The sequence below is a fragment of the Bombus bifarius genome, unplaced genomic scaffold (assembly GCF_011952205.1).
Source record: "Bombus bifarius isolate JDL3187 unplaced genomic scaffold, Bbif_JDL3187 scf7180000008199, whole genome shotgun sequence".
NCBI lineage: Eukaryota > Metazoa > Arthropoda > Insecta > Hymenoptera > Apidae > Bombus > Bombus bifarius.
This window is the reverse complement of record NW_022884505.1, coordinates 3640132-3652476: the sequence shown is the minus strand read 5'-3', so window position 1 is coordinate 3652476 and position 12345 is coordinate 3640132. Positions and strand designations below refer to the sequence as shown.

At 35.2% G+C, this 12345-nt stretch overlaps 1 protein-coding gene across 6 annotated transcripts in view; it reads right to left on the bottom strand.

Moving 5' to 3' along the window:
• LOC117210299 (titin) overlaps positions 1–12345 on the bottom strand; it is a 245115-nt gene that overhangs the window by 134256 nt on the left and 98514 nt on the right. The gene's annotated exons all lie outside the window — the stretch shown is intronic.

Sequence of the window (12345 nt, the reverse complement as noted above, 5' to 3'; positions counted from 1 at the left end):
CAATAGGATGCAACTACGCCGGCAAATTGATTGTTATATACATAATCAGATATTCATTTACATCGAAACCACAAATTAATTCCACTTTGCGATATCCAACTCATCGTATCATCAGTAAACAACTCCATTTTCCAACACCCACTCAAGAAAAATCTGATCGATCAAACACCAATTTTTTCCTGAATATAAATCCATACTTTTTCAACGAAATTAACCAAAATATCGTTTAAAAACATTAAACGTATATAGAATTTCTATCCCTTCATTTAAAGGGAAAGATGCTCGTTTAAGTCCACGGTTATCTTCATGGAATTTAAACAAATATCTTTTTATCCAACCGATTTATACCATAACCACTAAAGGACTCCTCTTCCAATTTTCTAATTTTAATCAAAATTGAGTCAGAATGTCGTTCTCTATAGAAGTTAAAAATCCAACCGCGATTCTGAAATTATTGAACAATTTCTTTCCCAATCTCAAAATTAACCACTAATTTAATTTATTATTCATTATAATTATATTAAATTAAAACTATAATTATATTAAATATATTATATGGAATCAAAATTGAATCAGAATGTCGTTCTCTATAGAAGTTAAAAATCCAACCGCGATTCTGAAATTATTGAACAATTTCTTTCCCAATCTCAAAATTAACCACTAATTTAATTTATTATTCATTATAATTATATTAAATTAAAACTATAATTATATTAAATATATTATATTGAATCAAAATTGAGTCAAAATGTCATTCCCCGTGGAAGTTAAAAATCTAATCGCGATTCTGCAATTATTGAACAATTTCCTTCCCAATCTCAAAATTAACCACTAATTTAATTTATGCATTATATGCATAATAATTTAATAATTATAATTATGCATTATAATTATATTAAATTAAAACTATAATTATATCAAATATATTATATCGAAACAAAATTAACACTTAATTCTAAGATGAAATTGAAACTGAATTAACAATCTCGATGCGAAACAAGGATGGAAAATTTGACAACCACTCAACAACTTCTTTCCTAAGCTCCAATTAGCCAACCCTAGAATCACTAATTAATACAAAATTAATCCAACATACATAGAGTAGCTAGAAGAACTAGCGTATTTCTATACGATACGTTGTACTCTTCAATAGCACTTGCGTATGACAGCAAAAATACGATACTGTGAAAACGAAATGTAGGACTAGCTAGAAGAACGCATCGTCGGAAAATGCGGATGTGCACAAGTACTTTTTGTAGGCACCGTATGTACTATTTACTAGAAAACAACCGTTCCTCGTGCAAGGCCATAACCGTGATCCAAGTGAAATTTCGCATTCGAACATTTAAACTGTCATCGTCACTGTCAAAACTCTGCCTTACTTAAAAATCTTCCTAAAGCTTGATTCACACCAGCGATCTCGTATTACGTCAAGTCAAGCACCGGTGAAAATCGCTTACTCGTGATCCAACGAGAGCATTCACAGTAGGTCGATTCCAATGAAAATTTGTTGACCGTGGCGTTAGTTTCTCACTGATCAAAATTAACAGTCGAAAAGGAACACGGAGGACCACCGTTCAATTGAATTTCTATGGAATTACAGCCAGCTATACGATTTCAGTCACGAAGTATAGTTGGAGAACATTGTCTTTTCTTCTCGAGTGAACGAATAAAAATGAAAGAGACTACGATAGGATTTTATCGTTTCTCACGGTTTAGTGCAAATGCCTCGATAAAATCCTAAATTTTAAATCGTCTTCGATTGATCGTCATCTGACCGTACCTTTGATCGCTGACGTGAATCAGGCTTTACTCGATTATTCTCTACCATTCGAGCAAGTTGATGCTCGTCTATTATTCAAATCGATCGAATCCTCTTAACGATTAATTCGAAACGAGAAACCCGTGGCTCAAGCGGAGCCGCAAGTCGACGCGCGGTTCACGCAGCGTTCTCGCGCTCACTGACAGACGCCCACGCATCTACGCACTTCTCACACCCTTGCTCTTGTCTCCCCCCTTTAAACCATTCCCCGTTCGTCTCAGCCCCTTTCTCCGACACGTTCTCCTTCCTCTTCGGTTCTCATACAGTCGTGCGTGCACTCGTGCAGCCGGCGTGCTCCTCTCTTTCGTCCAGTGCTCGTTTCTCGCATTTTTCTCCGTCTCTCTCTCTCTCTCTCTCTCTCTCTCTCTCTCTCTCTGCTTATGTTCTTCGCTTTCCTCCTTCTCTTCGTCTTTTTTTTTCATTTAATTTTCCTGCTCGATCCCCTTTCTCGACAACAGACGATAATGTCACGTCTCGCTCTTTCGAATGGAGCGTTGGCGTGGAGATTTTACGCGCGACACGACGACGTGTCGCACGAGAACGCATCGTCCCAGCTTGAATTTGGAGCAATTGCGTTCGTGATGACAGTTAGGATTTCTTCCTAACGATTAGAGTCTTTTTTTTTTTATAAAATTATGTTAACATTAGGTTAATAAAAAGTAAGTTACGAGTGGAGGGTTTTGGTATGGGAGGCTCGGATGCATAACGGTCCGTAGTAATTAATATTGAAATTAAGTAGTTTCTGTAGTCATTCTCATAGTAACTTCGGTAATTTAGTGTTTCTGTTGCAATTATAGTTCGGCGAATTTGCTCTGACGGATTTTGATGGCTGCGATTGAATGACAAGTTGGTTGACATATAATCAAGCAAACAGTTAAGAATTTCGACAATTTACTTTGATATATTTTTAGTTATTATTTAATTATTGAAGCTTTAAAAATCTTTGATAAAAATGAAATTTGGATGCTACAATTGAACGAGTTTTCATACCAGACGTTTGAATGGAATTGTTAATGTAAGTTCAGGAAGGGATAAGTATAATCGACGATGCAGTTAGACCAATAATAGTGTGGGAGATTGCCCTAATGTTGTCTATTACGTTACGTGCGACCCATTGTTTTCTCAAGTTGTCGGCTGCCTGTGCAGACTTGCTACCAATGAATTAGGTGACGAATGTAAGCAGTGTGATCGTCAAAATAAAACTAATGTGTCTTCTTCTTTGCCAATTTTCCTCGTTTTTTTAAAACGAACCAATTAAATGAATTTCATTTGTTAATTCAATTGCTCTTAATTTTATTCCCCAAAATCAGTCTCGAAACTCATCAGACTCGTACGTATACCTTTCACAAAAATTCTACATTTTTCACAAAATATGCTCCATGGAAACCTGCTACTGCAGTTAAACTAACTCAAACAAATATATCTTTAAAAATGACCAAAAAGTTCAAGACCTCCCAAAATTTTCTTTCGGCTTTCTAACCAGAAATTGTTCATTGAAGTTAATTTTCGTATCATCCTACGATCTCGTCGTTCACTTTGCTCCAGCAAAATCTCATCTCATCTTTTTCTATTTGGCGTTCCACGGAAATGGCCTTCTCAAACGCATTTGTGGTTGACTTTTTCTCGAGTTCGCTGGTACAAATCATCTAGACTCCTACGAACGCGGGCTCGGCCAAGTTTAGCAGTAGACATCCCCCGATTTCGTGCATGCGCGCCATGAATTCGAGCCTTCTAAAATCGTACGAGGCGGCTGGTCGCGACAATCGACGACGATCGCGCGAAATGCGAACGAGTTCGCTTTCACGTGCGATCGACGGGCCGAAGGACTCGTTCGATAACGAGGCCTCGATAATTTGGCTCTTGAAGCTCTCGTCGATGCAGTACAGTCAGCGTTGAAAGTATATGCATATTTTTGTACTTCCAAATCAAAAGATCTATCGGACACTTTAAGATCGCATGCTACGAATTAAATGCGAAACTGTTTTCTATGTGCTTTGTAGATAACCAAAGCTCTTCTTTTCTTAATCAAATTTGAATTAAATTGAAATTTTACATTTTCAGATAGAAACTTCATTTAACGAAGCGTCATTTCGATCTTAATTGAATTACAATTTGATTTTTTTACAATTTGAAAATTGTTCCCTTCTTTGTTAAATTTTTTTTATAATTTTCAATAATTCCCTTTTGCAAAATTTTATATTAAATTTGTATACAGAGCGAAGAAAGTATATATATAATTTTCTTTACAAAAATGGGCGTGACCCTCGATTCTTTAAAACGACTCCGCTTCTGGAGCAGACAGATTACGTCATGTGATGTAATATTCAAAATCATTTTATTTTCGGTACCAAAAATGTTTATCTAGTTGTTACTACTTTTAAGCTTGATCCACTTGCCGGTGAAATTTTGCATATTGGATATTAATTTTGTCACGGTTAGATCGAAGTACTCCCTTCATTAAAATGGTGAAAGACTCGATACTTTTAACAGTGAAATTAATTGTGTTTAGAATGAAACAAGAGTAGCTTGTTTTCGTTCGACTGATTCTATTTCACGCTGATTCTCTATGGATGAAATCCAGAAACGTGGAAACAGACCCCTTTGCCTGTTATCTCTTCGTTAAGCATCGATTATGTTTAATTGAATCCCTTTATTTCATCTTTTTATTTAATCAGCGTAAATCGATACCTCTCTGTATGAAAAGCTCAACGATATAAATCGGTTGCTTCGTTTTCTGAACTCTCAGGACGCAAATTGCCAAAAAAACAATAATCAGATCACGCATCTGCTAATCGTAGTATTACAATGACCTGAACATGTGATTAGAACATTTAATTACAAAATACGATTGAAACGTTGGTTATAATTTGGAACTAACTACGATTGGAATTTAACATCGATATCCAAGCAGCTATTTTTTATAATTTTCACACACACTACAACGCGCAGGTTCGTTATCATATTTCAAGGCAACTAAAATTCCAATCGTGGCATCCCGAACATATTTTGATCATACTGTTATCGTTATCTTAAGCATAAAAGCGAACAAAAATCAACTTCCACGAAATTTGCTCAGAACCTTAGCCAAACAACAGACCTTAGTCGAATTCTTGCAAAAGCATCGGAGCAAACACGTATACCCATATGTATACTATAAACGACTATAATTAAAATAGCATTGTGCGACGAAAATAAATATACAGCGTGTACAAAAAGTATTTGCACGTATTCTCATTTTCCGATGAAGATTTTCTTAACAGATGCTACATTTCGTTTTCACAGTATCAATTCATCTCATGAAAAATTCTTGAACATAATTAATTGGTATATAAATGCTATAATAAATGCAAATACACTGACGAAACATGACGAAAAATAAATACACAGCGTCTATAAAAAGTATTTGCACGTATTCTCATTTTCCAATGAAGATTTTCTTAACAGATGCTACATTTCGTTTTTATAATATCAATTCATCTCATGAAATATTCTTGAACTTAATTAATTGGTATATAAATGCTATAATAAATGCAAATACACTGACGAAACATGACGAAAAATAAATACACAGTGTCTATAAAAAGTATTTGCACGTATTTTCATTTTCCAATGAAGATTTTCTTAACAGATGCTACATTTCGTTTTTATAATATCAATTCATCTCATGAAATATTCTTGAACTTAATTAATTGGTATATAAATGCTATAATAAATGCAAATACACTGTGACGAAACATGACGAAAAATAAATACACAGTGTCTATAAAAAGTATTTGCACGTATTTTCATTTTCCAATGAAGATTTTCTTAACAGATGCTACATTTCGTTTTTATAATATCAATTCATCTCATGAAATATTCTTGAACTTAATTAATTGGTATATAAATGCTATAATAAATGCAAATACACTGTGACGAAACATGACGATGTTTGTATTTCACCAAAAATCGACATTAGTTTCGCCGTACGTACCTTCGCGTTCTTAACAACTAAACATTTTTGGCTAGAAATTTTTTTCTTTTCATTAAGATCAACGAATTTCAAGTTCCGTCATTCGTATCGACTTAGATTTGGTAGATCCAAGATTAAACATTAAACAACGAATTTTATAACATCCTCGACGTAACGACCGGCTCGTCGCCCATGGTAAATTACACAATCTTCCTGGTAGAACAGATCGCCACGGACGAATAAGGCCTGTCGAAGGCCAGTCTGTCGAATGTTTCCAACCCGATACTTGTTCTCTTTGCCGCCCTGTGTTCGGCCATAAATTAAAACGCGACAATGAAACGATTTATCGTCGAACGAGCAACGTACGTGCCAGATGAGCCATTAGCTCGGATCGAAGGTTTACGTTGGTCGAAGCAACATCGACGCACATAAATTTGTTCCCTCGTTCGAAACGATATTGCTGCTTCTCTAGAATTTCATTTCGATAATATCGTCTGCGGCCAATTTATCTCCTAATTGTTCATTAGTCGCTGCGTTTGCGCGACGAACGCCCGGAAAAATCTTGTCCAACCGTTATAGCGTTTCGCATCCCGAAGAATCGGAGCGAGACAAACGCGTGCAATACGCGTTCAAGATACGCGTTTTAGCAACGTAATAGTTGGCACAACGTTCGTCTAGGATTTTTTAGATTTAGACGCGTTTTAGATTAGTAATATCGATGCTGTTTAAATTATAGCGATAGGATTTATTTAAATCGTTGTTTAAATTATAATTACTTGAATAATTTACTAATAATTGGATTGCTAATATCAGTCGTGGAACGAATGAGAAACGTAGCTTGATAATTTTCTTTCGTAATATTTCGAGTAGGAAAGGTGATGATTCTTCTTCGCTAAGAAAAGCAACCAATTAATTAGGTAATGGAATAATTAATTCGGGTATGTGTCTGATCAGCAGTTAGAATCACTTGGCCACAGGTAACATTTAAATTACGATTATTTGAATAGAATTAAAGAATTCGAATCTAGTGCTATTAGTGGAGGAAGGATAAATTAGAAACGTAGATCGACAATTTTCTTTCGTGACGTTCGAACAAGAAAAAGTGACATTACCTTTACCATACCCCCCTGTAAAAGGTCTGTAAAATTAATTAGCGAACGATCAGAGTATTTGTTTAAACTTCAGTTGATATTTATTGGTCACAGATAACGTTAATCCACGAACGATATTAAAAAATGCCGTCCAAAGTAATATTTTTTTTTTTAATTGTTCGATCCTTTTATAAAATATATCGATAAGAAGGAAAAGTAAAGATGGTGAAAATTAAGAATCTCCAAAAACAAGAAAAAAGATTCATTCAAAAAAGTCACAGAATCATCGATCGAATCGACGACAAAGAGACTCTTATCGAAGTAAACATTTGAGAAACGCAGATTGACGATCAATTAGCGGACGGTGGCAGAGGAAACGATCGGATTAACAGTAACCTTTACTTAAACCGACAGTGGAGGCGCGAGTTGCGGGTCAGATGCTGTCGCGCGAGCGTGTAATTCAGACATTATGCTGAGCAAGAATCGTGTACAGTGTACAATGCGTTCGGTTTCATGTTACGAGGTGAGAGAAGAACACGCACGCACAACGAAAACGTACGATCTTTTGCAATCGCAACGCGACAGAATCCGCACTGGCTCGTTTAATTGCCTGAATATTACAAAGTCATTCTTCCTCTGTGTATTTCGTTAAAGAAAGTATATAACAGCAGTCACGAGTTTCTGATTATTTTTTCTATTTATACAGCTGTACTATCCAACAATAAGAGAAAGATGGTAATTGAATAGAACAGAAAAGATCAAGACCAGTTTCTTAGAATAATCAGCGATATACTTTGCTGCTTTTACACAAAATGTAGTAAACACGAACGAAGCAATAGTTGTAGCGTAAAGTATTATTATTTCAAATATTAAAACCAGAATTATCAGGATATAATTTTTCATAGAAATCCTGTAATTTCAGAATGCTATTTTGACAGATTTGAATGGCTTTTTGAGAGTTGAATTATATATGTTCTTTCATGCAAGTATCTTTCGTCTTAATTTCTCTGTTATAAATACTTTAGTCGATATATTACAAATTGATGCTTTAAAACATACCCAGTGCCTTTTTTTGATCTAGTTGAACGATACACTGAATCTTCTACTAACTTTCCTAACAGAGTTCTAATTTCATTTTTCGTTTAAGTCTACCACTAACTTTCCTATTATTTTTAACTAATATCTAATTAACAATAATTCTAATATAAAGTTATTGCTACAGACATCAATGATAATCTCCTTTGTCTTCATGGATTTTTGACTAAATCTAAGTAAAGACTCTCCTAAGGTAGCAGAGTTTTAATTTCATTTTTCGTTTAAGTCTACCACTAACTTTCCTATTATTTTTAACTAATATCTAATTAACAATAATTCCAATATAAAGTTATTGCTACAGATATCAATGATAATCTTCTTTGTCTTCATGGATTTTTGACTAAATCTAAGTAAAGGCTCTCTTAAGGCAACAGAGTTTTAATTTCATTTCATTTCGTTTAAGTCTTAAGACTTTAGCAGGTAATTAATATCTGTACATAATGGCATAATTCGTTCGAATAACTTTGATATTTCCATTCTTTGTATCTTTACGTGAAGATCGAGTAGACGACTTGGATTCTGTTTCGTTTATTTCTGGCCTTCAGGATATGTAACTCGTTAAGTGTTACATCTAACGTCAGGATGCCAGAAACTGGCAATCAAAATCAGAAATATGTTCAAAATATTCGAGAAACGTTATTACCTTGCTTCTCGTTTCCACTTGTTCTTGAAATTGACTCGTTGATGGATACGAGTATTTTGCTACGAAGAATAGATTATAGTTTCTTAGATACAGATTAAGAATATTAATTAAAATAATAGACATATTTGTCTTTGTACACATTTAACGAGTGTATAACTTTTAATACAAACATAGAAAATATCTGTATCATTCTACAAAATTATATGATCTTTATCGTTAAAAATATTGGAGCCAAGTCATCGAAACTAAGTAGTACAAGTTGTATTTGCACCGTTGCGCTTAACAAAATTACATAGATAGCTTTTATTGCGACCACTCAACCACATACTTCTCCTAACAAGTGGATTTTTTTATCTCTATGCAGAAAACTATGTTACAGGTCGCTTCAATTTCTATCGTAGAATCAAATTGATCGTATATAGCTAAGAACAATCTGCATCGCAAATGTAGTAAAGATCTGGAAATTATAGCTCATAAATTGATCGATAGGAAATAAAGAAATCTGTTTCTTGATGTTACATATGAACAGTGCGATTAATCGTATATATTTATCTAGCTGTATTCGTTAACGAATATATTTGTATCAATCAACTCGAAGGAAATATGTACTGTGGAACGAAAATATTTTGTTTCTCAGAATTGCTTTAACGTTAGTTCATACAGTGAATCATATGTATAACAGTTACGTATTCTGATATAAAGCAACTGAAACGCGTGGGTCATGTAACCGATTAAATCAGTCGATCAAAAATGTGACCAGAAATACCTCGAGAAATACTAAAAATATTTGACAAAGGAAAGGACAATTTTTAATTGCACGCAATCGCAATAATGTTCCAGAAGAATCACAATTTTCCCAGAAAGATGGCTGTCAAATTACAGTGTATGCTACGATACTTAAATTTAATTAATATACTGAATTAAAATACTACACGGGGAATGGTATTATTTTAGAAAATGTCACTAAAAGGTAATTTGAGAATACGCAGATTAATGCAAGCTATGATTCATTTATGCAGTATTCGGTTGATATAAAAAAAGAAAGATATTCAAAGGATAAGAAAATCCGCTAAACGGATGAATCATCGAGAAAAATTTAGTATTAGAAAAAATGGAGCTGTACCATTTGCAACGCGCTTCAAGCAAACTGTATACGGTAAGTAGAATGAAAACTTCTGAAAAATTCCAAATAATCAAACGAATGAGAACTTGATGTAAGAAATAGCAAATTTCTATCGATTGAATCGCCACGAGGTAAACCACCCTTCGTTTCAAAGGAGAGCCAGGCAAAGTAAAATAAAGAACGAACGAATAAAAATAAGAATAAAAAGAAAAAAAAAATAAAAAGCCTAAAGTTCGAAATTCTCGACGATCGACAACACAGGCGATCGCTGGATCTCTCGAAAGATGGGTCACCAGTGAATCACCGCGTTTCGCCAAGGTAGCGCATAGCGACGCGTCTATTTCGGTTCTTGAGGGCCTCTTGGGGGCGAAGTGACTCGAGGGGTGGCCAATCTATGATTCAACGTCCGCCTCACCACCAAAAACTCGTGTACTCTCCACACATTCTGTCTCCCGTACGTGTGGAATCAACGGAGGATACCCACCTGGTCTCGCGTGTATGCACGTCGAATGCTATTTTCGCGGACGACCGCGAGTAATCGTCCGAAGGACCCTGAATGTGGGTTAGCCAATTAGACAAGCCTTTGAAACGCTCCCTTGTCTTTGCCACGAGCCAATGAATCGAAATTCAGCGGTCTACGTTTGTTATACAACTCTTAACCGTCTGCGATCTAGCGGACGATTTTCATACCTTTTTTGTACAAAATATTTTCCGGTACAAATTTACGAACGAAATTTACAATTAAAGACAGAAATAAATGGACAGGTAATGAAAGTGGATATCGAGTTTATTGGAACTGGTACTAGCGCTATACGTACAATTAAGTTTCGTTTATCGTACAGGGTAGCTCAGCAATCGTGGTACAATTGGTAATACGATGATACTACGTGGAGGAACAGATGAAAACTGTAGAATAAAGTTAGTTGGTAGAATTTTGGTTCTCGAGAAAATTGAATTTCGACATTTGTCAAATATAACACTTGAACTTGGCTCGTACGAAACAATTTTATTCCACAGTTCCGATTTCTTTTCTTCCGCGTATGATCGTTCTATTATCGTCTGTATCACGATTCTTGGGACAACCTGTATATCCTTACGGTACACGAATTATTTAACAAATAATCGAAATTTAACAGAAACATCGATTTCAACAAACATCGAAAGTTTACAATTTTGAGCAAACGAGCCATATTTAATGGAATTTCATCGATACCTATTTCCACTATTCTTGTCCATCTATTTTTGCCCCCGACTGAATGTCTCGTATAGGTTTGTCACAAAGGGACCTTTCACGCAATGCAAAATACGCGACGCGAGAATGGCGTGGCTCGTCGAAATTAAGGGAATAAGCAGACGCGATTTCGGTGTCGCGGCTGACGGGTTAACGATGGTGGACGTTGTTTGATTGCGAACGTGGGTGTGAGAGTTTGTTTGAAATTTTCGCTTCTTAGAATTATTAGCGGTTCGTTATTATGATTTTAAGAGGCAGGGAAAAGGAAGGATTACGCGAATACGTATAACTCGGTGAGTGGCTTCGAAGGTATTTTTGGATCGCTGAATTCGACTCGCTCTTTTTGCGGCGACCACGAGGTAGATTTTAGCGGCTGGTAATTGGTAGAGCAGAAACTGTGACGATGAGATTGAGCGTAACTGGAGAATTTTGAGAAACAAAGAGGAATATTGGTATACGTAGAACTTTGGATTCTTATTTTATAGCCGTGAGACTACTAATAGAAAATATCTTAGAATTTCACGCTGGAGTTAGGTAGAGATGCTATTTTTAAGAATCATCTTCTTTAGAAGAGGCTTTGAAGTTACCTTCTTAAGAACTGTCCTACTTTTTAAAATCGACGAAAGACGCATTTTAAAAATCAAAAGTCGGAACCGTAAGAAAGATGTCATTCATTTTTGCAGATCAGGCTATGGAAAGTAAAAATGTCTGTTCTTTTGCTGATCACTAGAAACAGACTGGGAACCTCTTGGTAAAAACCTAATTTTGCAGAAACTGTTTCTAAATGGCTGTATATTCTAAACAAGTGTCCTATTCTTCTATTAATCGCTAACATAATATTAGAAATCTTCTAGCAACAGCTCAACTTCTAAAGATACGATACTGCAGCCACAGAAAGTACATCCAACTCTTGCCAATCAGATATTGTCGATGTTTCGAAAAATAAAAATCAGAAAATATTAAATAAAGACGACACGGGAGAAAGAAGATAAATCAGATTCTTCGGATCCTATCGAGACGCGATTTTAAACTTCAACACAGTGTCGATTAATCTTATAGCGACAATATTACATTTTTATTTGCTTTTTAGATTAAACGCATGTATCTATATATTTGTCATCCTGTTGAACATTTTCAGGAACATCGATAATCGCGAGATTCACTATGCCGTTGGTTTTGTATAACACTTCGTCAATGTATCGTCTATTTTTAGAAAGCTAACATCGTAAAACCCGACGAATTTCCTCTCTTTTGTATTGTATTAAAGCATCGTTTTTTAACTACCATAAAAATAGCATAAATTAGAAAAGTAGCAACTTTGGAAATACACCGGAACTACGTTATCGCGTTTCCTTTACACAGTCGTCAAATAAAAATGAACGACACTT